Source organism: Chenopodium quinoa, unplaced genomic scaffold (assembly GCF_001683475.1).
Source record: "Chenopodium quinoa cultivar QQ74 unplaced genomic scaffold, ASM168347v1, whole genome shotgun sequence".
Classification (NCBI taxonomy): Eukaryota; Viridiplantae; Streptophyta; class Magnoliopsida; order Caryophyllales; family Amaranthaceae; genus Chenopodium; species Chenopodium quinoa.
The window spans coordinates 1,772,976-1,795,561 of NW_018742738.1; positions in this window are offsets into that span (position 1 = coordinate 1,772,976).

Here is a 22,586-nt window from a genome sequence, read left to right on the forward strand (position 1 = left end):
TGATTTAGCTAATGTGGGATGTTAATTAGTTAAGTTTAAGTGGTTCCATTGTTAGTTCTTGTAAGTGGCCATTGCTAGAACTATTTATCTAAGCTTTCTCAACGAAGGATCGAGAGATGAAATTGAGTTAGCCCCCTTATGCTTAATTTACTTAAAATGCCATGAGAATAGGAATTTCCAGTCAAGGGAATGTTTATGTCATCGTGATAATGCTTTAACACTTTTTTTATGCTTTGTAACCACGAGAGTAGGTTGTATTCATGACTCGAGTAATCCCTCTAACTTGAGAGAGTAGTTGGGTGCCTTAGATGACTTCCCCTAATTTATCCCCAAATTGCTATGTTTTGTATGTTAAATTGTAGTTTGTGAATGACTTAATTGGTGTAAATAGGTGGTCTCTCTCTTTTATTTATTTATTTAATTGAAAAACGGAGAGACCACTTCTCCTAAATAAATGGTCTCTTTTTTTTAGTTTATTTAATTAAAAAGAAGGAGAGACCACTTATTTAAAATAGATGGTCTTAAATACATTTTTATCACTCTAATATTATACATAAGAGACTATTTATTTGAAATATATGGTCTCTTGAATCCAACATACCATATATTTATTTAAATGGTCTCTAACTTAAGGTCTCTTTGAACATTTTTGTAGTAGTGCTTGGTCTCTCTAATGGGTAGAAAGGGCAAGTAAGGGTCGATCCCACAAGGACTAAGGGGAGCACTAACAAGTATCGATTTGTGATAAGCTAAGTCAAGTCTTTTTGGGTTTTGAGTTATAATGAAAAACTACAAACAATAATAAAAAGGATCTTGGGAAAGTATCCACGTTTTACCATTAATTACAAACAGTCCCTGTGATAGAGACATCTGAGCTTGGAATCCGAGCAGATACCCTCCTAAATTTCCGCATCTTTTTCTCTCGCTACAAGTTACTAACTTGTGCGTCAGAGGCGGAGCACCAACCAACCGGTTTCTCCGTTTTTTTTGCAGGTACAGCTCACGCCGGATCAGTCTTCGTGTTGTAACTCTCCCAGGGGACAAAAACACCCAAAACATAGGTGGAGCATCGATTTCCCGATAGGTGAGATGTTCATGATATCCGGATCTCCGGGGATGGTTACTGCTCCGTGATCGGTCATTAATTTCACTTTTTGATGTAACGTTGAGGCTACAGCCTTGTTTTCATGTAACCAAGGTCTTCCTAGTAAGAAGTTAAACCATGCTTTGATGTTAATCACTGTGAAGTTCACTTTTCTAGCCATCGGGCCATATTCAATAAGTAATTAGATGGAGCCCAAAACTTCCCTGGTGGCGTTGTCATAGGCTCGAACTACTTGGCTTGATGGTGCCAAATCATCTTTTGAATGACCAAGCTTAGTGAGCAGTCGATAGGGACATACATTGATAGTAGATCCGTTATCTACAAGAGGTCCGACAAGCAGAAAGACAGCAGGCCTGCCCAGCCGGCCAAAAAGAAAGAAGATAGCAAGAAGAGAAAAGAAATCTGGGCGGTTAGTGATTCTGACCAGCCGTCCCAGAAGAAGAAGAAAGAGTTTAAACCGTGCGTCCCCAAGTACGAGTTTAACAAGGACTGCAATTCCATCCTCATGGAAATTAAGGACCGGCTGTCCCTAGAGATGCCGAATCCAATGAAAAGTTCCATTCAATCAAGGAACAAAAATAAATTCTGCCAATACCATGAGGAAGTTGGCCATGACACCAACGACTGCTTCAGCCTTCAACGGGCGTTGGATCGTCTGGCTGACAAGGGAATGCTGACGTCCTACATTTCCAAGTCCCTAGCCGGGGCAAAGAAGAAGAATAAGGGTCAGTCCTCCAAGACTACCCCCCAGCCTGCTAGTAGCTCAGATACCGACAAGGAGTCGGTCTACACAATAGCAGGCGGGTTCTCCTGTGGTGGCCCTACCATTCGGGGAACCAAGAGCCATCTTCGAAAGATGGACAAGGATGATGATGAGCAGGCGTCTGTAAGCACCTCCTTCCCAGACGTCTTGATCACTGAGAAGGACAGGGGCAGCGTCCGCCATCCGCATGATGACCCGGTCGTCATTGAATGTAAGGTTGCCAACCAGCTGGTTGGACGGATCCTTATTGACACCGGCAGCTCATCAGACATCATCAGCCTCCGGTGCCTGTAAAAGCTGAAAAACAATGTCAGCTGCATGCATCCGGTCACCCACCCCTTGTTGGTTTTGGGGGTGGGATGGTCTACCCAGCCGGAAGAATTAACTTACGCATCCGGCTGGGAGACAAAAAGGCCAGGGATGACATATAGTCGTCAGATTCTTGGTCGTTGAGGAGTTAAACGTCTACAACATTATCCTTGGCCGGCCGACCCTCAACGTAGCAAAGGCAATAATCATCTCGTCTCTCATGCTCATCAAGTATGAGAGGCATGACGGCACTATTGGTTCCCTAAATGGGGATCAGAAGACGGCCCGTGAGTGCTATCTCTCAAACGTCAGAGACACTGTGGCCCTAGGACGCCAGGAATCAATAGACCTTGACAATGTCAAGGATGTCGACCCAGCGCCTGCCCCACCAGCAGTCGGGAAGAAAAGAAAGGCACCTCTGCTGGTGGAGGTGAAGAAAGAGAAGAAATAGCAATCACTGACCGGTGAACGGCCAGATGAGCTTTGTCCCCAACAAGCTGGTATCATATTGATATACCTCTGGACGACAGTCGTCCGGAGCGTACCGTGAAGGTTGGGACGATTACTTATGCTAAGTTGGGTGCAGACTTGCACATTCTGCTGAAAGAATTCAACGACATTTTTGCCTTTGAAGTGGAAGAGATGCCAGGCGTCAGCCCGGATCATGCTATCCACAAGCTCGTCGTGGATTCTAAAAAAAAGCCCATCCGGCAAAAGAAAAGAAACCACGGTGAGGAAAGAAGTTAGGCGGCAGCTGCCGAAGTCAAAAAGCTGCTAGACGCCAGGTTCATTCGGCCTTGTAACTTCCCCAACTGGGTGACCAATGTGGTTCTTGTTAAGAAACCGAATGGGACCTGGCGCATGTGTGTTGATTAAACAGACCTCAACAAGGCGTGTCCAAAGGACAGTTACCCGCTTCCAAAGATCGACAGTCTGGTTGATTCTACAGCTGGTCACGCCTTGATGAGCTTTATGGATGCCTACTCCGGCTTTGATCAAATACCTTTGTGGAAAAAGGTTCAAGAGAAGACGGCCTTCGTCACTAATCAGGGGTTATTCTGTTATACTGTGATGCTGTTTGGCTTGAAAAATGCGCCTGCCACTTTCCAACGGATGATTAATACGGTCTTAATTAATCAAATTGGGAGGAATGTGGAGGCGTACATTGATGACATGATAGTCAAATCCAAGCTGCAGACGTATCACCTTGCTGATCTCCAAGAAACATTCACCACCCTCAGACGGCATAAGTTCATGTTAAATCCAAAGAAATGCATCTTTGGTGTTGAGTCTGGGAAGTTTCTCGGATTCCTGATTGATCAAAGGGGGATGGAGGCTAACCCTGAAAAGATACAGGCGGTGATAGACATGAAGTCACCCCGTTCTGTCAAAGGAAGTGCAGAGACTCACCGGTTGTCTGGCCGCCTTGGGGATGTTCCTCAGCCGGTCAGGCGACAAGTGCTTCTACTTCTTCCAAGCAATCTGGAAGAAGGCCAGATTTGAATGGGGGGATGATGCTGAGGCAGCATTCCAGAAGTTGAAAGAGCATTTACACTCTCTACCTAGGTTGGTCAGTCCCTTGCCTAGGGAGATGTTGTACATATATTTAGCCGTCTCAGATCATGCCCTCAGTGTCGTTCTCCTTGCTGAGCGAGACGGCGTGCAGCTCCCGGTTTACTTCATTAGCCATGTTCTTAAAAATGCTGAACTCCGGTACCCCATGGTTGAAAAATTTGGCCTTTCTTTGTATATGGCTTTAAAAAAATGAAGCCTTATTTTTTGGCACATCCGGTGGTGATTTACACCGACCAGCCACTCAAGCGGCTAATGTCTACCTTGGACTCATCCGGGAGTATGTTGAAATGGGCTGTTGAAATACGAAGTCTTGAAATCACTTACGAACCAAGAAAGGCAGTGAAAGGTCAGGCGTTTGCCGACTTCATTGTTGAAATGACCCGTCCGGTGACTCCGAATAATCTTGATCAGGTTTGGAAAGTGTATGTAGACGGGAGCTCTACAAAGAACGGCTGTGGTGCAGGCATAATCTACGAGTCTCCTGAAGGGGACAGATTTGAGTATGCACTACGCTTCAAGTTTCAGGCCTCTAACAATGAGGCGGAATATGAAGCCTTGCTAGCCGGCATTCGCATGTGTAAGGCGGCAGGGGGCACGAAAATTGACGCTTACTCTGATTCTCAATTGGTTGTTAGCCAGTATGAGGGAAGCTACGAGGCTACTTGTTTCGGGGTTTTCTGATGTCCTGCGGGAGAGTTACAATTCCGAGACTGGAACCGGACGCATGTACCTGCAAAACAAACGGATGCTCCGGATGGTTGGAGATCAGCCTCCGACGGTCAAGTTAGTACTTGATTAAGGACTAATTAATGCGGAAATTAAAGTGATTGGGTCTCTCTAGTTGAGAGTGTTTAATGTGTGTAATCTTTGTTGTTCGCGTCCCCTCCCTTAATGAGGATTAAGGGAGGTATTTATAACCTCGGGAAACGTGCCAATCTAGGTTTAGGTTAACATTGGGCTGGTTGGGCTTCTCTCGGAAGTTGGGCCTAGGTGACCGACTTCTCCATTAGGCATGGAGTATGCCACGTGTCATGACATAATAAGTCCAGGGTGGACGAATAAGCGTGTGCCACGTGGCAAGCCCTGAGAGGTCCAACTGGGGGACACTTGGCAGGACCTAATTGGCCCACGTGGCGCATTCCGATTGGTGGGAGCAAAATCCCCTAATCATTTGCCCCTCACAGGTGGCACGTGACTGGTCACGTGTTACCTGTGACAGGTATCGCCCTGTAACAGGCGACGGCCTGCTACAGGTGTCACTCGGCGAGAGGCCGAGAGATTCTCCCGCCAAAATTTTGAATTCTGGAAGTGACCCTTCGCCTTCTCACTTCGCCTATATAAAGGAGTGTTGACTTCGGTCATTTTCACACTTGAAAACTTTGTGAGAGAACATTCGGACCCGTGAACTAGCTCTGACATTTTGGACCCTTTCTGCCTACCGCCTGCTCTGCAAGCCGACTGCAAAGGATTTTCAGAACTTCATCAATCGTCACTCGTTCAGGTAACCGTCGGTTCTCTTACTCTTAATTTTCTCTTTACTTTATTCTTTTTTGAAATGGCACCACGGAAGCACACGACACGACCTAGGTTAGTGATCAGCCGGTCACTGGGGACGGCTGAATCTAGGACTAAGAGTGCCGCCTGCCCTTTTCTGGACCCATCTTTGCCCTTTATACAAAGTCCGACTGTATCTGTGTCTATGCAGAGCATGATGGCAAGAGCAAAAAAGACTGCCAGGATCTCAAACTCAGACGGCTCCTCCCACAGGGTGCCGATTAGTGAAACATCTGACAAGGCGCAAGATGTGGAAGTGAAACAAAGCGGCTTGAAAGCCGGCAGTTCTGAGGGAGGAGTCAAAGTGACCCCTTCCCATTTACAGTTGACAATTCTACATTCTCTCCTGCTCCTTTTAAAGGAGAGGAGGCGGGCCCTCCGGGAGAGGGGAGAAGTCGTCCTCTTCGGACTCGTCAGAGGACGATTCCGAGTCTAGCTCTTCTGGCCATGCTTCTCTGGACACAGAAGAGAAAAACAGTCGCCTACAAGAGGCGAGGCTTTCTCACGCATTTGAGAAGGGGGACGATTGGGCGGAGCCATCCGCCTCTCACCGAGAGCAAAATACCCCCTACTACTTCACGGTACCTTGGGGCCGGATCACGGCCATGCAAGAGAAAGTGGAGAGCTTTATCGCAAACCACACAATGGGCCCCGACTTTTTAGTGTCAACGTATAGAGTATTCGTCTGGCCGGCTGGTACCAGTTACGATGGCGCCTGCTTTGGCTGCTACGAGGCGGCCATCAAGGCTGGGCTGCGCTTCCCACTACATCCGGCTGTTCAGCGGATCTTGGATGGGTATGAGTTGGGGTTATGGCAGTTAGCCCCGAACTCCAGGGTCAACGTACTCGGCTATGTGGCCGGGTGCGAACTGCACGGGGTGGAGCCGAACTTCGAGGCTTTCGCCCACATGAACTACCTCAGCCGGACCCCTAAGGCAAGCGGTACCGGCTGGTATCAATTGACGAGCCACAAGGGCTACCTCATGACGAGAGGTAAAGCAAACAAATGGAAGGACTGGCGGAGCACCTTCCTTATCATTGAGAGTTCAGACACAGAGCTGAACAAGCGCTTCAACAGGTGGAACAGGAATCCGCCCCTTCTTGCAGGCGGCCGCAGCATTCCGCCTGTTCCCCCCAAGGCTAAGAAAGAGATCCTAGATAAAGGACTCTTCAAAGTAGAGTCAAAGGTGAACTCTACTTCAGGGGTACGAGAGCAAGTACCCCTGCACTGCGTCCCGAGCTTCAAATGGCTCTATGACGAGTACTTTTTGGCCGCCTGTGGCCTCAGCAGTCGGTGCTCAAGAGGTAGCCGGCCTGTCGAATACTCTGTTGTTCCATGCATTTCTTGTTATGACTTTTATTAACTTTGCTATTTGTTTTTGCAGCGGACGCCATGAGCAAAATTACAGCCTCCAAGACTGCGGCGGCCATGTTGCGGGCCTCCATCATGCAACAGTCTTCAACCGACTCCCCCAACAAGGGGGCACCCTTGGTGGGCTTCGAACCTTTCACCCTCTTTTTGGAGTTGTGTTTATGCATATACTGACTCTTTTCTTCTTTTTTAGACGGGCGCTCCAAGAGCTTCTTCTTCCCAACAGCCGGACCCCAAGGCTCGGAGGACGACTATTGCGAGCTCTCCTTGTTCTGCCAGGAAACATGTGGCGGCTGAGAAACAGCCGGCCACTTCTTCTAAAACTCCAGCTGGGCCACCTAGAAGTATGAAATTGTCCTTGTAAATTTTAGACTTGCTCCCTCCTTTACTAGGTCTAATCCGTTTGTTTATGCTTGACGCAGCCGGCCCTCAGGAGCCTGACTTGGTCGAAGTGGCCAAGTCTATGATCAAAGCCGTTCCTCCAGCTGAAAGGGAGGCAGTCAGGGGTGTCAGCACCTTTGACCTAGACGGGATTGCAGGGGTCCTTGCTGAGGTATACTTAGCATATTTTTGAGTATTTGAATTCCAGGACGCCTGTTTTCTTTTTTGTTTGGAAACTGACGCCTGTTCCCCTTTTTACTTAGGCCCTGCTCCGAGTGAACGACCTTCGCAAGCCGCTTGACCGGAAGAACAAAGAGGTAAAGGCTGCAAAAGCTATGGCCGCTTCTGACTGTGATAAGGCAATGTTTCAAATTGCCCAAAATGAAGTTCTGACCATTGATATTCTTTATTATCAGGCGCAGGCTACCGTCGCTATCCGGGCTCAGTTAGAGGCGACCCAGAAGAGGAATAGCGAGCTGGAGGCGACCATCAACAACCTCAAGGCCGAGCTGAGACCTCTTCACCCAAAGATGTCCTCATACGAAACCTTGGAGAAATCCTTGGCGAGCGTAAAGGTACGCTTGGTGACCCAGGAGAAGAGTCTTACTCAGGAGCTCTCGGAAAGGCCGAGCAAGAAAAGAAAGAGCTGGTCCGGGAGATGATGGATGACTCTGCTCAAATCCAGCGCATGACTTGGGGCCGCCTCTTCCCCAATGCCGACTTTGCCTCCCTGGAAAAAACGTACCGCCAGTGTTCTGATAGATATAATCAAGAGATCCTGGCGGCTGCTGAGGAAGAGGCACTGGAGGAGGAGGAGCAGCCGGTGGTGGCGCTTGTGCCACTTGGGGGTAATACATCAAAGAAGGATGCAGCTGAAGCCGAGTCCAGCAAAAAAGAGTGCTGACCAGGCGGCAGCTGCTAATATTGAAGATCTGCCCCCTTCATAAGCTTTATGTCTTCTTTCCCCGGCCTGCGTGCCGTTTGTTTGTATTTACCCGGCCAGGGGGCCGAGGCTCTGAATATTTTGGCGGTCTTTAATGACCGGCTTCTTTTTAATGAATATTTTTGTTTTGCTTCAAATTTGTTTAAGCATTGAATATTCTGATATCCAATTGTACACTATACCGACTGTTTTACATGGCCGATAGTTGCAGACAGGTACGGATAGTTAGTCACGCCGCCTATGCCCCTGGACGACTGGTTGTCTGTTTCCAGGCTAGACGATCAGTCGGCCATTTATCCAATCGGTATTCGAAACATTTTAAAGACTAGATCCCCTTTAGGCAGGCGGTCCTGTCATTTGTAAAATTAACCAAGTAGGAAAGTGGTTTCCTACTTGTCATGCTTTAAGGCTAGAGACTTTAGGCCGTCTAGGCCGACTGTTCCCCGCCATATTTAATCTAGTGTGAACAGGTGCTGTATGAACACCTTTTTAGTTTCATACTAAATTTTTAAGGAGTGACCAAGTAACTGAGTAGTAGAGGTATCAAGCGGTGGGTACCGGTTGTTCCCCTTTATTCGCCAATGTTTGTTGGCTTTTAACTCATAGGTTGTTAACCTAGCAGGAGTAGTGGTTGAGAGCCCCTGTTTGCTAAAAACAGGCGGACGACTCATACCTTTTAGGCTCCATACTAAGTTTGAGAGAGTGACTATGAGTTAACTTTGGTGTTACCCAGTCGCCGTCACTCCTGCTTGAGTAGTAAAGGTACCAGGCGGCAGAGGCTGGCTGAACCTTTTGATTCGCCAATGTTTGTTGGCTATTGACTCAAGAGGTACCCCCTGCATTTATCCCAAGTAATACAGGCGGTCATCTGACTCAGATGTCAACTGCTACCACTGGTTTGGTTAGTGATAGAGTTATCCTTGTCTCAAAAACGGCTACGTGGTTGCCCTTGGGGACAGTCGTATAGGTGCCGTGTAATTAGTTTATAGAGCAATGTTCCACCCAAAAGGGAGCTGCTCTCTGCGACGAATTTCATCCGGATGGATGCCGCCGGACGCCTGCTATGATGTTGGGACAAGTCGTATTAGTTTAAAGATTGGATCAGTTGGCTTGGCGCCTGGACTGATCATTCGGCTTGTGGCCTTGGTTAGTTCTTGGTGAACGTAGGTGCTAAGTAAGAGGAGGGTAGCCGCCTGTTTAGGCATAGGGTCGGCCAGGCCCTGATCATTTTTAGCTAAGTATAAGGGGGGTGGCTGTGTGCTTTGGAACCAGTCGGCCCTCTTCTATGGAGAGTAGCCGACTATATATCCAGACGGCATGCCCCTATGGTGATAGAGTAAAATATTCAATGGAGAGTAGCCGACTGTAAAGGTACAGGCGGCATGCCCCTCTGAAGATAGAGTAAAATACTCAATGGAGAGTAGCCGACTGTAAAGGTACAGACGGCATGTTTTGAAGATAGAGTAAAATACTCAATGGAGAGTAGCCGACTGTAAAGGTACAGACGGCATGCCCCTCTGATGATAAAGTCAAATATTCAATGGAGAGTAGGCGACTGTAAATGTATAGGTGGCCTGCCCCTCTTAAGTAAGAATAAAAATTAAACATGGAGAGTAGCCGACTGTTTGTTAGTAGGCATGCCCCTCTTAAATAAAAATGAAAACTGAGTATGGAGAGTAGCCGACTGTTTGTTAGTAGGCGTGCCCCTCTTAGTACAAAATTGAATATTAAGTATGCAAACTTTTATTAAGTAGCCCTTGACTATTTATATCATTCAAAAGAAATATTTCTTAAGATTATCTGCATTCCAAGTTCGAGGCAACGGTTGGCCGTCTGGTGTTTCCAGACGATAGGTACCGTCCCTGACCTCTTCACAGATTCGGTAGGGTCCTTCCCAGTTGGGAGTTAGTTTGCCAGACTCATTAGCCCTTCCAACTGCTTCCATTTTTCTAAGTACAAAGTCCCCCACTTTGAGTGGACGCCTGTGTACTTTTTTGTTGTATGATCTAGTCATTCTCAGGAGGTAAATTTCATGGCGCAAGACAGCATTGCCCCTTCTTTCAGGAAGTGAGTCTAATGTCAGGCGCATGGCTTCCCAATTTGCCTCTTCGTCATATAGCATTACTCGAAGAGTCGGCTCGTAGTGTTCTATTGGAAGAACAGCTTCCGCACCATAAGTTAGGAGGAATGGAGTTTCTCCAGTCGCCCCTTTTTCAGTCGTCCTAATGGCCCAGAGAACGTGTGGTAATTCATCCGCCCATAGGCCGCCTGCTCGTTCAATCTTTTTCTTGAGACCGTCTGAGATGATTTTATTAAAGGCTTCTACCTGGCCGTTTGCTTGTGGACGGCCGACAGATGCAAAGTAGTGTGCAATTCCTTGGTCACCCAACCAGCTTTTGAGAACAGGCGTCTCAAATTGGGGACCATTATAAAAAACCATAGACATGGGAACCCCGAACCGAGTGATGACATTTTTCCAAATGAATGAAATTACATCCTTCGTCTTGATTCCCTTTACAGCCTCCGCCTCTACCCATTTAGTGAAGTAGTCGACGGCGACAAGTATGTACCTCCTTCCGCCTGTAGCAGGCGTATATGGACCCAGAATATCCATGCCCCACTTAGCAAACGGTAGTGGGCTATGAATGGTAGTGAGGTCAGTAGCCGGACGGTGAATTAGCTTGCCAAACCTTTGGCACTTGTCACATTTTTTCACCATCTCCATTGCATCTACTTCTAAAGTAGGCCAAAAGTAGCCCTGCCGCCTTGCCCGTTGAGCAAGCGTCCTACCGCCTATATGGGAAGCACAGTAACCAGAGTGAAGATCGTCTAATATCTCTCGTCCCTTTTCTAGAGTAACACACTTTAAGAAGGGTTGAAGGTACCCCCTTTTGTGAAGTTCTCCCTTTATTATTTCAAAACTGGTTGCTCGTTTTTTCAGTGCTGCCGCCTGTTGATGATCATCCGGCAGGGTACCGTTTGTCAGATATGCCCTGATTAGATCCATCCAGGTTGAGCTTCTGTCTAGGATTCCAATAGGGTCTTCCTCGATGCTTCTCTTCTCCATTACTTCCCAAAAAACAGTTCGAGGAGTATCATAGGAGGCGGATGATGCTAATTTTGAAAGTGCATCCGCCTGGTTGTTTTCTGATCTCGGCACTTGGGTCAGATGGAAATCCTCAAGGGAGCCGACTGCTTGTCGGAACGCCTGTAAATACTTGATCATGGCCGGATGGGTTGCTTCGTATTCTCCATTGTACTGACTCACTATCAATTGTGAATCGGAATAGGCGTCTATTTTTCTTGCCCCTGCCGCCTTGCACATGCGGATTCCGGCTAGTAAAGCTTCATATTTTGCCTCATTGTTTGAGGCCTGAAAACTGAAGCGTAGAGCATACTCGTACCTGTCGCCCTCTGGCGACTGACATATGACGCCTGCTCCACAACCATTTGAAGTAGAGCTTCCATCCACATATACCTTCCAGACTTGGTCTGGAACTTGAGAGTCAGGAGGACAAGTCATCTCAACAATAAAGTCAGCAAAGGCTTGCCCCTTCACTGCTTTTCTAGGCTCGAAGGTAACTTCGAGGCTCTGTATTTCTATGGCCATTTGATCATTCGACCTGACGACTCCATGATGGTCAGTGGCCGCTTGATAGGTTGGTCTGTATACACGACAACTGCATGTGCCAAAAAGTAGGGCTTCAATTTTTTAACAGCCATGAAGAGTGCAAGACCAAATTTCTCCACTAAGGGATACCTCAACTCGGCATTTTTCAGTACGTGACTGACAAAGTAGACCGGGAGCTGACAACCGTCTCTTTCAGCAAGGAGAAAAGCGCTTAACGCATTATCAGAGACGGTCAGGTACATGTAGAGTACTTCTTTGGGCAAAGGGCTGACCAGCCTCGGCAAGGAATGCAAGTGAACTTTCAATTTTTGGAAGGTCGCCTCAGCATCCGGCCCCCATTCAAACCTTTCCTTTTTCTTAATTGACTGGAAAAAGTATAGGCATTTGTCGCCTGATCGGCTTAGAAATTTTCCCAAGGCCGCCAGACAACCTGTTAACTTCTGAACCTCTCGGATGGTACGAGGCGACTGCATGTCGATGACCGCCTGCACCTTCTCAGGGTTCGCCTTTATTCCTCTCTGATTGATAAGGAATCCGAGAAATTTCCCAGACTCAACTCCAAAGAAACATTTCCTAGGATTGAGCATGACATGGTGCCGCCTGAGTGTGGCGAAAGTTTCTCGGAGGTCCGACAGATGATCTTTCTGAAGTTTAGACTTGACAATCATATCATCAATATATGCCTCGACATTTCTCCCAATCTGATCAAAGAACACAGTGTTTATCATTCGCTGGAAAGTGGTCGGGGCATTCTTAAGACCAAACGGCATGACCGTGTAACAGTATAACCCCTGATCAGTGACGAAGGCCGTCTTCTCCTGATCTTTCTTCCATAAAGGAATTTGATGGAAACCAGAGTAGGCGTCCATAAAGCTCATCAAAGCATGGCCGGCTGTTGAGTCGACCAGGTTATCAATTTTAGGCAGAGGGTAACTGTCTTTAGGGAACGCCTTGTTTAAGTCTGTGTAGTCTACACACATTCTCCAGGTGCCATTCGGCTTTTTAACAAGCACCACATTTGCAACCCAGTCTGGGAAGTAACATTGCCGAATGAATCATGCATCAAGTAATTTTTTAACTTCGGCGGCTGCCGCCTGACTTCTTTCTTCGCCATGGTTCCGCTTCTTCTGCCGTACCGGCTTCTTTTTCGGATCCACGGCCAGTTTATGTACCGCCAGATCAGGACTAATGCTTGGCATTTCATGGACTTCGAATGCAAAGATGTCCTTGTATTCTTTCAATAGTTTGTGAAAGTCGTCACCCAGGTCCCTTAGAGCAGTCGTCCCAACCTTGATTGCTCTGTGAGGACGCGAGTTATCTAAGATCAGGTCCGTATGCTCACCAGCCGGCTGAGGGCGGAATTCATTCGACCGCTCCTCTGCCAATGATTGCTATTTTCTGTCTTTTCTTGCGGCCCCTGTCTGGGATGCCTTTCTCTTCTTGTCGCCTGCTTCTTGAACAGGCGCACTCTCCTTGACATTGTCAAGGTCTATTTTTCCACCGCTCGACCCAGTGGCCATAACAGTGGGCTTGACATCCGAGAGATAGCACTCTCGGGCCATTCTCTGATCTCCCCTTAGGGACCCGACTGTTCCATTATCCCGCTCAAACTTGAGCAACATAAGAGATGGGATTATAACAGCCTTGGAATTATTCAGGGTTGGTCGTCCCAGAATCATGTTGTAGGTCGAGAGTTCTTCTACTACCAGGAACCGGACTACCATGTGTCGTCCTTCCCCTTTTTCGCCCAGGCGGATGGGTAAATCCACTCGTCCCACTTGGTGGACGACTCCTCCTCCAAACCCTACTAAAGGGTGGGATGCCGGATGTATGCAATCAGTCTGATATTTTAGTTTCGACAGACATTTGCTACTGATGAGATCTGAGGAGCTTCCGGTATCTATGAGGATTCGGCCAACTCTCTGGTTGGCCACTTTACATTCAATAACGATAGGGTCGTCATGCGACCCTCTTACCCCTCCTAGATCTTCTTCAGTGATGAAAATCTCAAGAAATGAATATTTGGAGGGTCGTTCTTGGTGAACGGAATTTACATCTAACCGTCTGATATTGTCTTTGTTGCCCCTAATAGTGGGGCCGCCTCCTGAGAAGCCGCCTGCAATGGTGTAGACGACTGCATCATCTGTATCGGAGGTGTCGGCCTGTTGATTCTTTTTGGCCGACTGCTTTTTCGAGGAAGTGTTCCCCGTAGATTTCTTGACATAAGTGTCAAGATCACCTTGCTCAGCCAGGCGGTCTAGATACCGCATGAGACTGATGCATTCATTGGTGTGATGACCAACATCTTCATGATAATCACAGAATTTTTCTTGGTTCCAGTTGTTTGCAGAACCCTTCATGGGGACCGGCTTCTCAATTGAGATCCGTCCCTTGATTTCCTTTAGGATAAATTGGTTATCCTTGTTAAACGCATACTTTGGGGAGTATGGTTTGAATTCTTTTTTCTTCTTCTGGGCCGGCTGTTTAGAGGAATCAGCCGCCCAGACCTCTTTTCTCTTCTCGTCTTTGTTTGACGACTGTTTCTGTCGTCCTTCTCTTTTGTCGGACCTTCTCCCGTCTGACTTTTTTACCGTACTACAAAGATCAGTCGCCTGTATATAGGCTTCCGCTTCAATCAAGGCCTCTTGAAGAGTCGCCACCCTCTTTCGGACCAAATCAAATTTGAAGGTCGACCCGTCTTTGAGACCTCTGAAAAAGTCAGTATAGGCTACTTCATCCGGTAACCCTTGAATCTGTATTCTCATCAGGTTAAACCGCCTGATGTAAGAACGAAGCCCCTCCTTCTCGCCCTGCTGAATTGTTCCTAAATCAAGGGTCGTCTTCTTCGCAGGGATGTTCATGGCCAAGTTGGAGGTGAATAAGTAAGCAAGCGTCTTGAAGTTATTTACACAACAAGTCGGCAGGTTGCCGAACCATTGTTGTGCGATTCCTTTGAGAGTCGCTGGGAAACACTTGCACCAAGTGGGATCATCCAACCCTTGAAGGTACATCAGGTTGGTGAATGCCATCAGATGGTCTTCTGGGTTAGTAGTGCCGTCATAGGCGCCTACTAATACATTTTTCACTTTGGCCGGCTGAGCGGCTTCTGTAATTTCCTTGGAGAAGGCCGACGGCTGTTCACCAAGTCTAAGCAACCGTAGCTGCCAGTCCATAGGTTGGACATTTGTTGCTGCATGTCCACCAAACGGAGGTGGCTGTAAAAAATACTGTTGTTGCGGTACACACGGTAAGTTTGGTACCGCCTGGTCGCTATGAAAGCCGGACTGACGGGAGGTCCCGCCTGACTGACTCTCATGATACGACTGAGTATGCCTCATCGAGGTATTTTGCAGACTGTCTTGGAAGTATGAAGTAGAGGCCGACTCTGACAATCGGTCACTCTTCAGTAATTTCCTTGGAGCAGTAGCCGAGCGTCTGTGTATGTTTTCCTCGACCCGTCCGCTTGAATATGACGAACAGGTTTCCTATTTCCTGGAGTAGGAAAACGGTATTTTGTGAAATCAAGGGAAGGTGGCTCCCACTTCTTAGATTTAGGATGAGGGGTCGCCTCTCGCCCTTGAACTGGCTTCCTCTTCCGTGAAGTGGAGGGTTTCTTAGCCGACTGCTCCTTGTCCAGAGCAGGCGGCTTCTTGTTGATCAACTCTTGAATTTCTCCCTTGAAGTCCCTCATGAAGGTCATGAGTTCGTTCCTTGTGATGGGAGCAGACCCATCAGTCGGCTGCTGCCGAACAGGCGGTGCGCCTGATGGCTCGCTTCCAGTTTGAAGATGTTCCCGTTCCCTCGTTTCGGTATGACGGGTACGTTGGGCCCTTAGGGTCCCGTCTGAAGCTGTGTGAGCTTCAACTTCAAATTCATTCTCAGTATCGTGGTCCGACTGAACTAGAGGATCGTCCAGGGGACGTCTCTCTTCAGGAGCCGGTACAAACGTGGGTGCCATCTCAGAAGTACTCTCCCCACAGACGGCGCCAAAATGTTTCGGGGTTTTCTGATGTCCTGCGGAAGAGTCACAATTCCGAGACTGGAACCGGACGCCTGTACCTGCAAAACAAACGGATGCTCCGGATGGTTGGAGATCCGCCTCCGACGGTCAAGTTAGTACTTGATTAAGGTAAAATTAATGCGGAAATTAAAGTGATTGGGCCTCTCTAGGTGAGAGTGTTTAATGTGTGTAATCTGCGTTGTTCGCGTCCCCTCCCTTAATGAGGATTAAGGGAGGTATTTATAACCTCGGGAAATGTGCCAATCTAGGTTTAGGTTAACCTTGGGCTGATTGGGCTTCCCTCGGAAGTTGGGCCTAGGTGACCGGCTTCTCCATTAGGCATGGAGTACGCCACGTGTCATGACATAATAAGTCCAGGGTGGACGAATAAGCGTGTGCCACGTGGCAAGCCCTGAGAGGTCCAATGGGGGGACACTTGGCAGGACCTGATTGGCCTACGTGGCGCATTCCGATTGGTGGGAGCAAAATCCCCTAATCACTACTCACCGGATATGATCAAATACCTTAAGGAAATCAAAGAAGAGGCCGGGGCACTTGAGGAATTCCGGCTGAATCAAGTGCCTAGGTCAGAAAACAACCAGGCGGATGCATTGTCAAAACTGGCGTCTTCCGCCTGCCATGATACGCCTCGGTCAGTCTTTTGGGAAGTTCATGAAAAGAGAAGCATCTATTAAGATCCCATTGGAATTCTGGAGCGAAGCTCTACCTGGATGGATGGCTTCCGGGCCTATCTCTCAGACGGTACACTTCCTGATTCGCCACAGGAAGCAGTCGTCCTGAAAAAGCGAGCTGCAAGCTTCGAGTTGAAAAATGGAGAACTCTTCAAGGCGGGGTTTTTGAAGCCTTTGGTGAAGTGTGTCACCCCAGAAAAGGGGAAGGAAGTTCTTTAAGACTTAATTGCACTCGGGATTCTGCGCCTCCCATATAGGCGGCAGGTCCCTAGCCGTCAGAGCCAGACGGAATTATTTTTGGCCTACTCTTGAGGCAGACGCCAAGGAGCTAGTAAAGAAATGTGTCAAGGAGCTAGTAAAGACGAAATCCACAGCCCAATCCCGTTTGCAAAATGGGGCATGGAAATTCTAGGTCCTTACACGCCTGCTCTAGGCGGAAAGCGCTACATTTTGGTGGCTGTGGATTATTTCACCAAGTGGGTAGAAGCTGAGGCGGTTAAAAACATCAAAACCTCAGACGTGATTTCCTTCATCTGGAAAAGCATTATCACCCGGTATGGGGTACCTATGTCTATGGTGTTTGATAATGGTCCTCAGTTTGAGACGCCTCAGCTAAAAACTTGGTTGGGAGATCAAGGGATCTCAAGCTATTTTGCATCTGTTGGCCGGCCCCAAGCAAACGGCCAACTTGAAGCCTTCAAAAACTCATCTCAGACGGCATTAAGAAGAAAATAGAGAGAGCCGGTGGCTTATGGGCAGAAGAGTTAATCCATGTCCTATAGGCCATCCGAACAACAGCGAAGGGGGCAACCGGTGAAACCCCGTTTCTCATGGTTTATGGTGCTGAAGCCGTCTTGCCCATTGAACGTTACGATCCGACTCTCAGAGCAATGCGCCTGGCATTGGATTCACTCCCGGAGCGCAGGGGCAATGCCGCCTTGCGTCATGAGATTTACCGTCTGAGAATGACGAGAGCCTACAACAAAAAAGTACACAAGCGTCCCTTGAAAGTTGATGACTTAGTGTTACGAAAAATGGAGGCAACCGGTAAGGCCAATGGGCTGGGGAAGCTAACTCCAAATTGGGAAGGCCCCTACCGGATCTATGAAGAAGTAAGGGACGACACCTACCGCCTGGGAACTCCAGACGGCAGGCGCCTGCCTAGAACTTGGAATGTAGACAATCTGAAAAAGTACTACTTCTGAGAATGTAAATTTTTTGTAACAATGAGTCAGTTAGTGAAGATTCAGACTTTGTCTGCAAAATTGATTTGTTGTTTTTTAATTATCCATCCGGGTAATACCCAGATGGATTCTTCATTTACCTAACTAAGTTCGATACTTAGTAAAGGTTACATTTGTTTGACCGCCTGGGTAATACTTGGATCCCTTGTTTATTTAAGTTTGATACTATGTTTATTTAACTAAGTTTGATTATCCGCCTGGGTAATTCTTAGACGGAATTTTCATTTCCCTCACTAAGTTTGATACTTGGTATGATTCAATAATTGCCTTTCCGTCTGGGTAATACCCAGACAGACTCGTTTGTTTAAACAACTAAGTTCGACACTTGGTGTAAATCGGCCAATGTTCAGATTAAAAACTAAGCACAAAAACGCTTAGTGGCTATACAATCGTTCCTAAACAAGACCAAAGGCTGAATTGGCCAGATGGTTGCTCATTTTATAAAATCGCCTGTCCCAGCATGGACAAAGGCGTCCGGCGACACCCCTCCGGGTGCAATCGTCGCAGAGAACAGACTATTTGTCGGTTCTACGTACCCATGCAGACGGAAAAAATTGAACGACCGAATTGGTCAACTCATAGCCGTCTGGGCCCTGGGGCATCAATCGGTCTCCGGCTGAAGTTCTCACAGGTTATTTATTCCAAAATTGCACTCTCTATCCCAATTAGGGCAAAAGAGTTGTTCAATGGCTATGAAATCTCTACCAAGACGAACAAAACGCCGTCTGGGTAGTGACTGGAACGCTTCTTGGTGAACGGTTGTGCACTTGGTTTGGGGCAATCACTATTGTGATTGATTGACTTACAAAACGTATCATGCTCTTTGCAGCATCAAACATTTCCAAGTCAATTAACCTCCACTTGAAACCAATCACACATCCGTCCAGGGGCAAGGACAGCCGGACTATGGATTAGTTAGGCAAAAAATCGCCGCATGCTTTTGACAAGTTTGGCAAAAATGAAAAATTAAAATTCAGACGCAAAATGATCAAAACCGACTCAGTCGGTGCATTTCATAAAAGTCCACCCAACCAAACGGTTGTAGTGGATTAAATGTCAACCGGACCTCGTCCGGGAGAAAGAGAAATTGTCAATTAACCCGGCTCCTTAGCCGATAAATACAAATATACTCGACACACAGGCCGAAAAAAACAAGTTTTGGCATACTGCCGCTGAATAAATAAAAGAAAAGATCAAAACAGAAATTGGCATACTGCCGCTAAAAGGGCACTTCTTACCTGCAGACGGTGCCTCCTGGTCCTCCTCCTCGTCATCTGAGGGTATATCTTGTGCTTCACCCGGACCAGGTAGCTGAGGCGCAGAAGGCTCGTTGTTGGAGTTGACCCAGGCTTCAAAAAAGTCAGGCTCTGGCTCGCCTCTATCCCCTTAAGTACACCACGTACTCGGCATAGCTGTGAGCCAGTGCCCAGACGCTGTAATCTGCGTTTGGGTACAGAGCAGCCCAAGTGATCTTCATAGGGGCGTTATTATCAACGTCACTCTCAGCAACCAGGCGGTTTTGCTCCACCTCCAGGGTTGCTGTAAATGTTTTCTGAGCCTGAGCAGCCTCCTTCTCCAGCCTCGCAACCTTGGTCTTCATCTTGGTGTTCTCTTCAGAAACACCTTGAAGTGTGCCAAAGTCCGCCTGGGCCTTCTTCAGCTCCTCATTAGCCTTCTTGAGGCTCTCATCCGCTTTCTTCTGGGCCTCATCCACCTTCTTCTGGGCCGTCTCAGCATCACTCGCTCGTTGTTTGGCCGTCTCCAGATCCGCCTCCAGCTGCTGGATTCTAGACGCCTGTGTCATTACGATTGCTTTAGTTTCAAGTTCATTTACGATAGTTGAGTGTAAATCAATATTATCAGTGTCTATGGCAGACTTCTTAGCCCTTTTTAACTCTTCCCGTTTGGGGGAATAAGGACGTTTGAGCCCGTCCACTCGCAGCATAGCCTGCAAAAAAGAAAGCGGTATGAGTATTGCAGGCGGGATAAAACACTTGGAAAAAATAAAATTGGCAAGTTTCTTACCTCAGCCACAAGGGATAGAATGCGTTCCAAATTGAACGTCTCTATCCCAGGGATGTTGTCTTTATCCCTCTTCCGGACGGCGTCAAGCATGGCCTTGGCATGCTTCTGGACGTCTGGCCAGCGGGGACATTGATCTGCACCACAATCAATACGTGGTGAGTGCGAAACTAAGGCAGCACCTATTTGTTGCCGACCGTCTAAAGACGACGTCTGTTGAGAATGGGATTTCACCCGCAATGGCCTCCCCAACTTAAGCAGGGATTCAAAAGGGTTATTACCTTCAGAGCCAGCTAAGCGGGAACTGCTTACAGGCGTGGTGAACCCCCCGGTCGCTGTTACAGGGTTAACGAGGTCGAGACCCAAGCTGCCGCTTACCCTCTTGATCCGCCCCGCTATCCGTAGTTGTTGTTTCCCGGCTGAGGCGCCACTAGTTGAGGCGAAGGTGGATTTTTTGATTTTGTTGAGAACAGAGGGGGTCTCCTCCCTAGCCTGTTTGAGTTGTTTCTCAAACGTTTTTCCAACCTCTCCTTGGCTTTGACCTCAGCCGCAGCTTTCTTCGCAAGCTCCTTGCGGATAACTGCAGAGGACCGCTTGGGAGTTTTCTCTGTCTGCAACATTTTCAATGCTTCTTCTGCAAAAAGAAAAAAATTGATCAGCATCATAAATCAATTTTGGTACAAAAGCACTACAGGCATATATAATCTCAGGCGCATACGTTTGGGGAACATATGCCCTAGCCCGCAGGCGGCTAGGAAGCACTCATCCCTGAACCAGGCGCTTCTGGGGATCCAGTTCTTGGGAACTTTTATTGTTTCCCCAATTGACAAGGTCGCATCTGTGAGGCCAAAAAAGTCTGCCTCAATTATCTTGTCAAAATCCTCCTCAGGGATCCGGGGAAGAGCGCACTTCCGGCCCATCAAGTCGGGCTTCTCATTGTACAGACGGAATTCATAATTCTCTCGTCTGCTTGGAGCTGACATCAGGTAGAACCTGTGTTTCCAGCCGTCGAAATTAGAGACCTTGTCCAAGGTCATCATGTATTGGGGATGAGTGGTTAGAGTATACCACCCCCTCCAGCCGCCTAGGCTTCTGCTAAGATAGTGCATACTAGAAAAAGCCTCCAAGCCGGGGTTAAGCCCCTGGAACTCGTAGGCGGCAACATACCCCAGAATGTTCATCCAAGAGTTGGGGGTAAGTTGCCAGACTCCGAGGCCGTAGCCTCTCAAAATTGCCTTCACCGCCTGGTGAAGAGGGAAGCAAAGACCAGTCTTGAACGCCGCCTCATAACATCCGAAATAGTTGTTGGCGTTCTCTTGATCGTCCTCCTAGGCGATGGTGCCATTGTCAGGCGGCACCCGGATCCTATACCCGTCTCCTAGCGGGTGCATTTGAGTAAAATTCTTCAAGTTTTCCTCCATTTGTATCCGGTCCTTGGAGGAGACGTGAATGTTGAAGGGATCATCCTTCTCGCTCCATTTTTTCCTTTCTTCCTCCTCGCTATCCTGAAGCGGGGGTAAATCGTCACTGCTCTCAGAGGTAGAGGCAGAGCTGTCACTCTCCGTCTCCTCCTCATTTTAGGTCAAGGGGACAGAGACGGCCTCATCGCCGCCTTGGTCACATTCCTCCAAAAAGGAGTCAGCAGGAGTTGAGGGGGCGCACGGAGGGGATCTCTCCAGAGCCGTCTGATCTCCCTGACCAGACGTTTCTCCCTCAGGCGTTTGGCCGCCTAAGCCTTCGCTTCTGTAATTTGGATCAGTTGTCGTCTGCATTATCCGAGCCATTGTGTCCTGCACAGACACGTAACTAGTCGGAATCCAAGGCAAAGGGTGGTCCCAACACCCCGAGACGACACTCCCAATCCTAGACTCAGCCGTCCCTGGTGACTGGCTGGACTCTAACCTAGGTTGTGCCGTGTGTGTTGGTGATGCATCCATTTATTGCAAGAAATATGTACAAGCGATGAAACAAGAAAAAGAGCTGAGAGAGGCAGAGACAGTACCTTTGGATTTGATATCTGAAGATAGGCGGGTCCGGCTGGGTTGATGGAGAACGAGCTTCCTTGCTTGCGCCTGACTTAAACGGATGACTTCTGCTCTCTCAAAGTTCTCTCTAGAAACTTTTTGTAAGCGTACAAAATTATGAGGGTAAACCGGCTATATATAGAGGGTAAATACGGGGGCATTTCCGTAATTACCCGGAAGGTGAACGGTTACTTCTTTATGGTAAAATTACCACCAATCGAAGCGTGACACATGTCACAGATGCCACGTGGCGTGCCACGTCACATCTGTGAGGGGCAAATGTTTAGGGTAATTTTACCCCGCCACGTGGTCCAATTAGAGGATGACACGTGTCAGCCTCAGGATGGCCCAAAGTGGACCAATCCCTGCTTGACACGTGTCACTCTAGAAATTAAGGGAAAATGGCAGCCTTCAGGCCCAAATCCCGAGAAAGCCGCAAAACGGCGCAGCCCACCGATGATTAGGGTTCAGTGACCTAATCAGGGGCACAAATCCCAAAGACCCTATAAATAGGGAGATGTTCCTCCTTTTGAGGGGAGGTTTTTGACTATAAATAGGGACAAAAACACCCAAAACAGAAGCAGCTCTTGCTTCCATGTCGTTGGAGGACCGCTTAGTCGTTGATTCTCCTACAGGATTTTCTAACCGAATTCTCCCCACAACTACTTCTCCTACCCCTTTGGTGAGGCCTGTGTTGGTAGGAAATTTCTCTCAAATGTTTTGTATGAGTAATCCTTCAGAGTCCTTAGTTCTAATTATGGCAGACACTGCGGTTTTAGCCATGTCTTTAAGTCTATAATTTCCTTTAAGCTTGACTTACTCTATTTTGTCCATCATAAGTCAAAAAACACTCCCTTTTCCTCATAACTCCGGAGAGAGTTCTAGCTCTACATCCCCATTACCTGTCAACCTTACGAGCCCTAGGGCACTTAGGTTGTTGTTGTGGGATGTTCGAGATCAACCTATGACTC